Below are 12667 nucleotides of genomic sequence, written 5' to 3' on the forward strand. Positions count from 1 at the left end.
TGGAGAATCCTCTTTCACATCATAGTAGTAGCATTATATAGTTGAGGCTCTCTAGTAGCTCCCTTGACAATTTCATCACTTACTTGGCACTCGGCATATTTCATGATTCTATGAGAAAGGAATTGGTTGTGACGTGGCTGAGGTAGAAATTCAATTCTGCCGATTCTCAGGTAACGCATTCCTTTCTCATCTGTAAAATATTTAGAAAATGGTCCACAGTTGCCATATTTGACCAGATGCTTGTTGCTAAATGGAGCTTCCTATTACTTATCTAGACAACACAAACATTACTGCAATTGTAGGAGTGCTTAGACTAAAGCACTGACTAATTGTTCCTGATAGAGGCAGGAGTGCAGGAGTTACATTCTAATTACAGGGTCAGCAATTGATTTAAAAGATCTCAGATGAGTTTCACTGGATCAGATTGGCATCTTGCCTTAATCATAGGGGCAAATGTAAGATCACTAACTGAAGAATTAGAACCCTCCAGTACTTCAGTACTAAGCAGCCCTTGCTTAGATTGTGATTACTGGAAAGCCGTTCAACAGTGGAAGTTGTTGCAGTTCAGCCTGATTTTGCATTCACCATTATTTCCAAAGTGTAGTAATTAAAAATTTCCTCTGGTCAGCATTTTTGGACAAACCATGTTGAATATATTTATAATTTAGCCAGAGGCAATCTTCCTGAATTTGTTTATCAAGCCATTAAATATGTTAATGAAGCAAAGTCATCTCACAGATATCCACATAAGCATTCCTTCCAGCAAGAATTACTGAAAACTTTAAGAAGAGAGATTTCTTACTGACTAGCCCTGGAATACTGCGGTCAACCAAAACAACCAAAGGCAGTCCTTGGACATGGGATTAGAGTTGGGATCTTTTACTCCATATGGTTTAATATCATCACATAGAGCATTTACCCACCGCACAATACAAAATCAAAATTCTAGATGCTGAAAATCTGAAATAATAACAGAAAAGGCTGAAAATACACAGCAGGTCAGGCAGCATTAAGCTTACGACCTTGAATGCAAACAGAACAGTTAAGAGACACACAAGTTAGAGAAGGCTTCCACGAGGGTGTGATTTGTGGGTCTGTGTCATGTTTTCTCTGCTGGGGACAGCAAAAGCAATATCACTGCTACTTTGGTCATGAGGTGTCTCAGGAAATGAAATTGGGATTTTCCTTTCAATCAAAGGAGACTGATTGACTTCGCTGTCAGTTATTGCAGAGCACAGCAACTGCAGAAGCATCTAAAAACCTTTGCCACATCATGAGAGATACAGGCATGGCAGTCACCTCAATGTGCAGGCACTGCATGACAGATTGCAGGTCCTGGAGGACTATCTAGCAAGCTCAATTGAATTACGAGGTGTAATGGAGTGGCTAAAGGATATTCAGTGATTTAAGGATATTTCTGATTACCTGAAGTCTATTCTCCCACTGTTCACTGGTAACCAGAATCGTGTTGCAGCATCAATAGGGAAAACGGTGTGCATGCTGAGGAGATGGTGGTGTAGTAGTAGTTACTGAACTAGTAATCCAGAGGGCCAGGCTAATACTCTGGGCACATGTGTTCAAATCCCGCCATGGCAGCTGGTGGAGTTTGAATTCAATTAATAACTTGGCAATATAAAGCCAGACTCAGTAACGGTGACCAAAAAACCCATGTGGTCAATGCCCTTTAGGGGATGAAATCTGCTGTCCTTATGTGGTCTGGCTTACATGTGACTCCAGTCCCACAGCAATATGATTGAATATTAACTGCCACTGCCACTCAATTGTATCAAAACCATTACAAAGTCTGCAAGGAATGAAACTGGTCAGACCACCCAGTTTCGAACAGACACCAGAAACGACAATGGCAAAACCCAATCCTGTTGACCCAGCAAAGTCCTCCTCGCTAATATCTTGTGATAAAATTGGGAGAGCTGTCCCACAGGCTAGTCAAGCAACAGCCTGACATAATCATACTCAATGAATCATACCTTACAGACAATGTCCCAAATACCACCATCACTGGATATGTCCAGTTCCACTGGCAGGACAGGCCAAGAGATGTGGTGGCACAGTGGTATACAGTCAGGAGGGAATTGTTCTGGGAGTCCTCAACATTGACGGTGGACCCATGAAGTCTCATAGCATCAAGTCAAACATGGGCAAGGAAACCTCCTGTTGAATGCCATAAACCGCAACAACACCTCACCCACCCCCAGCTGATGAATCAGTGTTCCTCCATGTTGAACACCACTTGGACGAAGCACTGAGGGTGACAAGGGTGCAGAATGTACTCTGGCTGGGGGACTTCAATGTCCATCACCAAGAGTGGCTCGGTAGCACCACTACTGACCGAGCTGGCTGAGTTCTAAAGGACAAAACTGCTAGTCTGCGGCAGGCGGTGAGGGAACCAACAAGAGGGAAAAATAGTCTTGACCTCATACTCACTGATCTCTTTGTCGCAGATGCAACAGCTGTGACAGTAGTGTTAGGAGTGACCACTGCACAGTTCTATTGGAGACAAAGTCCCACCTTCACATTGAGGATACCCTCCATTGTGTTATGTGGCACTAACACCGTGCTTGATGGGATAGATGTCGAACAGATCTAGCAGTTCAAAACTAGGAACCTATGAGGCACTGTGGACCATCAGCAACAGCAGAATTGTATTCAATCACAATCCGTAACATCATGGCCTGGCATATCCCCCATTCTACCATTACCATCAAGCCAGGGGATCAAACCTGATTCAGTGAAGAGTGCAGGAGGGCATGCCCAGAGCAGCACCAGGCAAACTTAAAAATGAGGCATCAAACTGATGAAGTGACAACACAGGCCTATTTGCATGCCAAACAGCGGAAGCAGCATGCAATAGACAGAGTTAAGCCATCCCATAACCAATGATCAGATCCAAGCTCTGCAGTCCTGCTGCATCTAGGTGTGCATGGTGGTGGACAGTTAAACAACTAACAGGAGGAGAAATGTCCACAAATGTCCCCATCCTCAATGATGGAGGAGATCAGCACATCAGTGCAAAAGACAAGGCTGAAGCATTGGCAACCAGCTTCAGCCAGAAGTGCCATGTGAATGATCCATCTCGGCCTCCTCCAGAGTTCCCCAGCATCACAGATGCCAGTCTTCAGACAATTTGATTCACTTCACATGATAGCAAGAAACGGCTGAAGGTACCAGATACAGCAAAGGCTATGGGCCCTGACAACATCCTGGCATTAGTATTGAAGAGTTGTGGTCCAGAATGTACCACACCCCTAGCCAGGTGTAGTAGTAGTTACTGAACTAGTAATCCAGAGGACCAGGCTAATACTCTGGGCACATGTGTTCAAATCCTGCCATGGCAGCTAATAAATTGGCAATATAAAGCCAGTCTCAGTAATGGTGACCAAAAAACCCATGTGGTCAATGCCCTTTAGGGGATGAAATCTGCTGTCCTTACTTGGTCTGGCTTACATGTGACTCCAGTCCCACAGCAATATGGTTGAATATTAACTGCCACTGCCACTCAATTGTATCAAAACCATTACAAAGTCTGCAAGGAATGAAACTAGACAGACCACCCAGTTTCGACACAGACACCAGAAATGACAATGGCAAAACCCAATCCTGTTAACCCAGCAAAGTCCTCCTCACTAATATCTTGTGCTAAAATTGGAAGAGCTGTCCCACAGGCTAGTCAAGCAACAGCCTGACATAATCATACTCACTGAATCATACCTTACAGACAATGTCCCAGACACCACCATCACCATCACTGGATATGTCCAGTTCCACTGGCAGGACAGGCCAAGAGATGTGGTGGCACAGTGGTATACAGTCAGGAGGGAATTGCTCTGGGACACACTGACATGTGCCCAGCAATATGGAAAATTGCCCAGTTATGTCCTGCCCACAAAAAAGCAGGACGAATCCAACCCAACCAATCATTGCCCCATCAGCCTTCTCTACATCATCAGCAAAGTGATGGAAAGTGTAGTCGACAGTGCTACCAAGCAGCACTTACACAGCAATAACCTGCTTACTGACGGTCAGTTTGTGCCGGGGTACTCAGCCCCTGAACTTCTTTCAGCCTTGGTCCAAGCATGGACAAAAGAGCTGAACTCCAGAGGTGAGGTGAGAGTGACTGCCCTTGACATCAAGGCTGCATTTGACAGACTGTGGCATCAAGGAGCCAAAGCAAAACTGGAGTCAATGGGAATCAGGGGGAAAACTCTCCACTGGTTTGGAGCCATACCCAGCACAAAGGAGGGTGGCTGGGTTTGTTGGACGTCAATCGTCTCAGCCCTAGGACATCACTGCAGGAGTTCGTCAGGTAGTGTTCTAGGTCCAACATCTTCAGCTGTTTCATCAATGACCTTCCCTCCATCATAAGGTCAGAAGTGCAGATGTTCACTGATGAATGCACAATGTTCAGCACCATTCGTGACTACTTAGATATTGAAGCAGTGTTTGTCCAAATGCAGCAAGACCTGGACAATATTCAGTCTTGGACTGATGTGTTGCATGAATGTTATTTGCCACTTAAGTGTCAGGCAATGACCATCTCCAACAAAAAAGAGTTCAACCATCTCCCCATAACTTTCAATGGCATTACTGTTGCTGAATCCCCCACTATCAACTTCCTGGAAGTTACCATTGACCAGAAACTGAACTGGGCCAGTCATGTAAGTACTGTGGCTACAAGAGCAGATCAGAGGCTAGGAATCCTGTGGAAAGCAACTCACCTTGTGACTCCCCGAAGTCTGTCCACCATCTACAAGGCAGAAGTCAGGAGTGTGATGAAATGCTCCCCACTATCCTGGATTAGTGCAGCTTGAACAACACTCAAGAAGCTCAACACCATCCAGGGCAATTCAGATGGCTTGAATGGAACCAATTTACCACCTAAACATTCACTCCCTTCACCACCAATGAACAGTTGCAGCAGCCTGTACTAACCACAATATACACTGCAGCAACTTGCCACAGTTCCTTTGACAGCACCTTCCAAATGCACGACCTTTACCACCTTGAAGGGCAAGGGCAACAGATGCATGGAAATGCCACCACCTGCAAGTGCCTATTCCAAGCCACACATTTTCCTGAACTGGACATATATCGTCGTTCCTTCAATGTCGCTGGGTCCAAATCCTGGAACTCCCTTCCTAACAGCACTGTGGGTGTACCCACACCACATGGATTGCAGCAGTTCAAAGCAGCAGCTTACCACCACCTTCTCGAGGGCAATTAACGATGGGCAATAAATACTGGCCTACCAATAAGGCCCACATCTCGTTAACAAATGAAAGAAAAATGCTTCTTCCCCTTATGACTGCAACACAGTGGACCACTGCTTAAATTCCCTGCGTTTTTGTAGGATCAGGCTGCAAAGGAGCCCATGACCAAGAAACAGCTCATCCAGTCCAGGTCTGGGGAACACTGAGGTCCAGGTTACCAACATTCCAAAAGGGTCATAACATTTTGCAGCAACCATCTATATCTCAAGTCCCAGGTCCACAGATGATAGATAAGAGTTAGAGTAGGGCAGAGAAGAGGTCACACAGCCACAAAGGATATACGTGGTGGCAGAATCAAATGATGATTTTGTCAACAGTTGTAATAAATCCATGAAATGTCTGGTGTAAGAACTTTGGTCCTCTTTTAAAGCAATGAGAAATAGGTAAAGTATTGATGTTGAGGCACAGGGTTATGATGTGAGCAATAACTGTGACAAGCTTGGATTTTCCTTAGGCCACAAGAGTTTGGTGAGAGGAGATAGCCCTTTGATGGGCTAGACTTCCAAATAATAGTATGCTACTCATCACTGAAGGTATCTAACATCTGTTGCCATTGCATCTACTCCCGATTTTTCATGGGTGAGTCTCCATCGCCAGCAGCATCGTTATCAAATTCTTTGGCATTCTCTGGGCCATCTACCATCAGTTCTTTCCTGATTAAGAAAAAGTTGTCGATGACCCTGAAGACACCCCTTTGAGCTTCAAGGAAGACATCACATCTGCAGCAGCGTCACACTGTCTCGCCAAACCAGGCACCAGTGCAGATACTCACATGTTGGTGGGCATTAGTTCTTCGGCTCCACAGGTAATGTACAGTGGTGACGGCACATCACACTCGCATGAGCAGCTGGCAGAGGCCGAGAGTCCCAGGGAGCCGACAGTGGGAGCACAGCTGAAGACCTGGGTCCATCCTACATCCGAGGCAGATGACGAGCCTCTGGAGTTATCCATCAGGCAGCAGACGTTGGATGTCCAGCGGGATGTGCAGAGAGATCTGGTGGAGATCCATGAAGGTCTGCGTGCTATGGTCTCCATCATAGAGGAGTCCATGTGGAGCATGAGTTCTGCGTTGACCCTTAACACCGAGTGCACAGTCTTCTCCATGGAGAGAATGGCGACTCTCATGGAGAGGCAGCTTCGGGAGCAATCTCCGGAGTTCCTGGGGTTACACTCGGACCTGCAAGATCTCAGGAGGTCACTGCCAGTGTGAGAGACGGATGAGGCACCTAGTCTCTCTGCAGGGTGCCTGTCCACCAATGGTGAGTAGAGAGGTGCAAACGCACCTCACGCTGGCAGACGACCTGCCTGTCTTCTCTGTGGACTTCTCTCAGGCGCTCTGGATGAGGGGACCAGCTCCTCTGGCCCTCTGCCAGTGGCCGCTGCATGATGATGCTGCAATGGCTGAGGAGTGCCCAGCTATGGGGCTGGATGCACATTCCCAGGTGGACCCTGCTCCGGCTCTGGCAGCCAGAGGACAACCGCCAAGTCATTGGGCCACGAGGACAGCAGAGTTAGCTGGGGGTGGGGGGGGGGGCGGGGAGTGGACCAGATGTAAGTTGAAGGCACCTTGAGCACAACAGGGGCGTGTCACCAGTGACATTATTTGCGTTACTTATTTTGCCGTTTGTGTTCGGGATGGACACTTTGTTCATGTGAAGTTACATGTACATTTCTTTGACTTAAATGGGTTGAGTTGGTTGATGATTTAGCGGATGGGCCAGAAATCAGAGTTCTAAATTGGGGGAAGGCCGATTTTAATAAGATCAGATATGATTTGGCCACAGTGGACTGGGAGCAGCTACTTTTAGGTAAATCTGCATCAGATCAGTGGAACTCATTCAAGAAGGAAATAGGGAGAGTACAGGGCCAACATATTCCAGTAAAGACAAAGGGTGAGACCAACAAATCCAGGGAACCCTGGATGTCGAGGGATATACAGGATTGGATAAAGAGATAAAGGGAGGCTTATGGCATATACCTAGGGCTCAAAACAACGGAAGCCCTTGAGGAGTATAGATTGTGTAGGGGGGAACTTAAAAAGGAAATTAGGAGAGCAAAAAGGGAGCATGAAAAACATTGGCAGGTAAAATAAAGGAAAATCCAAAGTTATTTTATGAGTACATTAGAGTAAGAGGATAACTAGGGAAAGAGTAGGGCCCATTAAGGACTGTAGTGGTAATTTGTGTGTGGAGCCAGAAGATGTAGGTAGGGTTCCAAATGAATACTTTGTGTCGATGTTCACAAGTGAGAGGGACGATATGGGTATGGAAATCAGGCAGAAGGATTGTAATATAATTGAAGAAATTAGCATAGAAAGGGAAGGGCTCTAAGTGGTCTGGCAGGCTTAAAAGTAGATAAATCTCCAGGCCCGGCTGAAATGTATCCCAGGATGTTGAGTGTGGCAAGGGAGGAGACAGCAGGGGTGCTGGCAATAATTTTCAATACCTCTTTGGCCACAGGAGAGGTGCCAGAGGACTGGAGGACAGCCAATGTAGTACCGTTATTCAAGAAGAGAGGAAGGGATAAGCCAGGAAACTACAGGCCAGTCAGTCTAACCTCAGTGGTGGGGAAAATATAGGAAGCAATTCTGAGGGACAGAATTAATCTACACTTGCAGAGGCAGGGATTAAAGAAGGACAGTCAGCATGGTTTTGTTAAGGGGAGGTCATGTCTGACCAATTTGATTGAATTTTTCAAAGAGGCGACCAGGTGTGTAAATGAGGGCAATGCATTTGATGTAGTCTACTTGGACTTCAGCAAGGCTTTTGATAAGGTCCTGCATGGGATACTGATAATGAAGGTAAGAGTCCATGGAATCCATGGCAATTTGGCAAATTGGATCCAGAATTGGCTGAGTGGCATGAAGCAGAGGGTGGTGGTCGAGGGGTGTTTTTGTGACTGGATGCCTGTGTCCAGTGGGGTTCCACATGGATCAATCTTGGGGCCCTTGCTGTTTGTGGTATATATAAACGATTTAGACTTGAGTGTAGGAGGGTTGATCAGTAAGCTCGCGGATGACATGAAAATTGGTGGGGTGGTAAATAGTGAGGAGGATAGCTTTAGGTTACAGGAGGATATAGACAGGCTAGTCGGATGGGCTGATCAGTGGCAAATGGAATTTAATCCAGATAATTGTGAGGTATGCACTTGGGCAGGACAAACAAGGCACGGGAATACACGATGAATGGTAGGACCCTCGGAAGTACCAAGGATTAAAGGGACTTTGGTGTATATGTCCACCAGTCCCTTAAGGTAGCGGGACAAGTAGATAAGGTGGTTAAGAAGGCATATGGGATACTTGCCTTTATTAGCCGAGGCATAGAACATAAAAGCAGGGAGGTTATGCTGGAACTGTATAAAACGATGATTAGGCCACAGCTAGAGTATTGCGTGCAGTTCTGGAATCTGCATTATAGGAAGGATGTGATTGCACTAGAGAGAGTGCAGAGGAGATTTACCAGGATGTTGCCTGGGCTGAAGAGTTTTAGTTATGAGGAGAGATTGGATAGACTGGGGTTATTTTCCCTGGAGCAGAGGAGATTGAGGGGGGACATAATTGAGGAGTATAAAATTATGAGGGGCTTGGATACGGTAGACAGGAAGGAACTTTTCCCCTTGGTGGAGGGATCAATAACCAGGGGACATACATTTAAGGTAAGGGGCAGGAGGTTTAGAGGGGATGTGAGGAAGAATTTTTTCACCCAGAGGGTTGTGGGAATCTGGAACTCGCTGCCTGAAAGGGTGGTAGATGCAGAAACCCTCATAACATTTAAGAAGTATTTGGATGTGCACTTGCGATGCCTTGGCATACAAGGCTATGGGCCTAGTGCTGGAAAGTGGGATTAGAATAGATCGGTTCTTGTTTGACCGGCACAGACTCGATGGGCCGAAGGGCGTTTTTCTGTGCTGTAGACCTCTATAACTCTATCAAACATTCTACCACAGTACATGAAAAAGGACTTGGTACCTACTGCAAGGGACTGCCAGATATATCTAGACCTTCCTCAGAGTATTTCTAAATGGTAAAAAGTCAACAAGTTTGGAGGAACAGAGAGATTTATGGGCCCATTAATAAAAATGACTAAAAGATAGTTAATAGATACAAAAATAATTGAAAAGACTAATAGAATGTTAGCCTTTATTTCAAGAGGACTGGAACATTGAGGGGAGGAAGTCACAATACTGTTGTATAAATCTCGGGTTAGACTGCATCTGGGGTACTGCACCTCCAGAAGGATATATTGGCCTTGGAGGGGTTGCCCGCACAGTTTCATCAGAATAGTAGAGCCTAAAAGGGTTATATTACGTGAGGTGTTGGAAATATGGAATGACCCCACCCAAAAAGTTGTTGACGCTCGGTCAATTGAAAATTTCAAAACTGTGATCCATAGATTTTCATTAGGTGAAGATATCAAAGAGTTATGCAGTATTTCTGTGAGAGGACTAGTACCTCTGAGCCATTGCAAGCCTCATACTCTGGTTTTGAATGTGGGTGAGGCCTATTGGTGTCCCCTCAGCTCTTACTTAGCAATGAAATCTGGTTGCAAAAATGCTGTTGCTCACCTTAGAAGCGACAAGTGCAACATTGCATTCAACCCTCAGCAAGAATGAGTTTGAAGAAGAAGAAGGATATTGAGGGATTATGCATACAAGGCAGGTAAATGGAGTGGAGATACAGATCACATATGATCCAATTAAGTGGCAAAACCAGCTTGGAGAACTGAATGGCTTACTATTGTATTATTTCTAGTCTATGGATCATGTGAAGTGGGATTCCTAGTGGAAACTCAATGATCAGTCCTTGAATTCTAGCTCAGTAGTTGGATTGAAGTAGAATTGCTTTAAAAGGTAATGTAGGATGTACGTGAAGGCTTCCTGAGTGTGACAGTGAAAATATTTTGCAGGACAGACAATGTGTACATAGAAATGGTCAAAAGTTCCTGGGAGCAATCTCAGTTGAGCAAGATCCCTTTAACCACGCACACATGGGAAGACTGAGTCCTGGAATTCAGGGTATGTGATATCCTCCCATTCTAACTTCATCACTTGCATGTGGCTTTCGCTGTGAGGGGAGATACTTTTTCAGGGTGTCGTTACAGAAACATGCTCTGGGAAGCTTCTTAGTCAAACAAGACAAACTTTATTTACGCAAGAGCTTCTGTGGCTGCTTGTATCCATCCAGCCCCTCATGCAGCCACCTTTTCCTAGGGAAACCCTCCCTAGAATTTATTTCCCCGCACTAGCCACAAATTGGTTGAGCAAATCACGTGACCCCCACTTAGTTGAACTGATTTTAAAGTGACAGTCATCTAAAATGAACCTATTGCAGAGCTCTTATTCAGCAGAAAACCAGTGGAAATCGGTCCAGCTGGATATTCATAGCCCTGCAAAGATTGATTTACACTCTTTTGTAATCAGAAATATTTTTGGTACATGCCAAAACTAAGCAACTCTCACTTGGAGAAGGGAACTGTAATTTAATGTTTGACACCCTACAAAAACATTTGTTTTCTCACCAATTTTCTTTCTTCCTTCACTTTTGAAGGCATCCACTCCCTGCTTATTTTATTGGCACTGACCATTTTATAGTACACTTCCCAGTGCCTATACTTCATGTGTGAGTCTTGACCATGAATGCCAGCAGATGTTCACTTGTGGCAAGTTTTTGGCAAGATTATCCTGATCTCATCTGAAGTTATCTAGTATATCTTGTACATCTTAATAGAAAAATACAGGATGACAATCAAAACAGGAATTCCCAATCCTCATTTCAACTCCCAAATATACAATGGGCCATAACTTCTGAGCACCCCAGTGTCAGATTTGGGGGAGGTACCCCAAAAATGTGTTGGGGAAGCCCTCTCGGAATTTCAAAGTGAAGGGTTTGCATAGCAATTTCCCAGAAGTGCAAACTTTCTCTGGGAAATTGTCCTGCTCTAGGAACCATCCAAAAATGCAGTTTAAATTGCAAACTTCAGATAATTCAGGCTGTGTTACACAAATAGTTACTGAGAAAAAGTAAGAAGAATTAAAACCTCTTCTAACCTCTGGGAACAATTGTAAAGGCACAGACCGCCACCACCTCCCCCCTGCCCCCGCTCCCCCAATACCCCTGACCTTCTGGGGGTCTCCACACACCCCCCAACTACCCCTCTCCACACAGTATTCCCCATTCTCCAATCCACAACTCCCCACAGGATTCCCCATGACCCAACACATCCCGGGAGGCCCGACCCACACACGCAGGCTCGACACCCCCCGACCCAACCACTGACCCCCCTGACCTCCAACTCACTCCTTGATGTCATTCACCCCTGCTGCCCATCCTGCACACTACACCTGATCCAACCGGACACCCACCTCACCCCTCCCGACCCAACCGACCACCCCATGACCTCCAACCCACCTCTGATGTCTGAACCCCCCCACCCTCACGCCTCGATGTCTAACCTCCCCAGTTGCTTCCCCCGATGTCCGAACCCCTCCACCCCCAATGCCTGACCCCCTGCACCTTCACCAATGTCTGATTCCCCTCACACCCACAACCCAATATCTAACCCCTCCAATCACCCTTCCCGCCGATGTCTAACACACCCCCACTCATCCCCCAATCCCCCACACCTACCAAATCCTATCCACTTATCTTAAAGCCTTACCTTCTCCCTGGCCTGTCAATTTTGATGGGATCTTTAAGCTTACCTGGTTTATGTAGCTAGTGCTGTAAAAAAGGGGCATGTCCTTCTTCAATCCGACGGTGCTGGGCTTCGGAGACAGCTGAGCAGCCTGGATCTCGCCTGGCCTAAGTCGGAAGGTCGGGCGAGACAGGCATGGAAGAAATTCCCCATAAATTCCCCATAAGTAATTGGTCACGGAGTGACAATCTGACACTGATTGGCACTCTGAGGAAGTTATGGCTCACATAAATTGATGAAAGGTCACAGGCCCAAAATGTTAACTCTGTTTTTCTCTCCAAAAATACTGCCAGACCTGCTGGTTGTTTCCCACACTTTCTGTTTTTAATCCCCAGTATTCATCCAATACTCAATACACAATACTCATCCAGCTGAGCACCAACTGGAGACCAAAATTGGGATCCAGTAGGAAAACCTAGAAACATCCTAGAAACTGAGGAATGCAACGAGTCCTACGCTAGGTTGGGAGATTCCTGAGAGATGCTTTCACTTGGCCAAAAAATTGCTAATGAAATGTAGAATAGATACTTTTAACCCAGTGCTCACCTGAAATCCTAATCTCTTCAAATGTGTGATCTAGCATTGATTGCCTGCAGATTGGGTGAGTAAGGGAGTGTAAATCTCTTTATAAAAAATCTAATTTTGTTTGTATTTAGCATTTAACTGAAATTTACTGTCTAAAATTCT

Source organism: Carcharodon carcharias, chromosome 18 (genome assembly GCF_017639515.1).
Source record: "Carcharodon carcharias isolate sCarCar2 chromosome 18, sCarCar2.pri, whole genome shotgun sequence".
Taxonomy (NCBI): Eukaryota; Metazoa; Chordata; class Chondrichthyes; order Lamniformes; family Lamnidae; genus Carcharodon; species Carcharodon carcharias.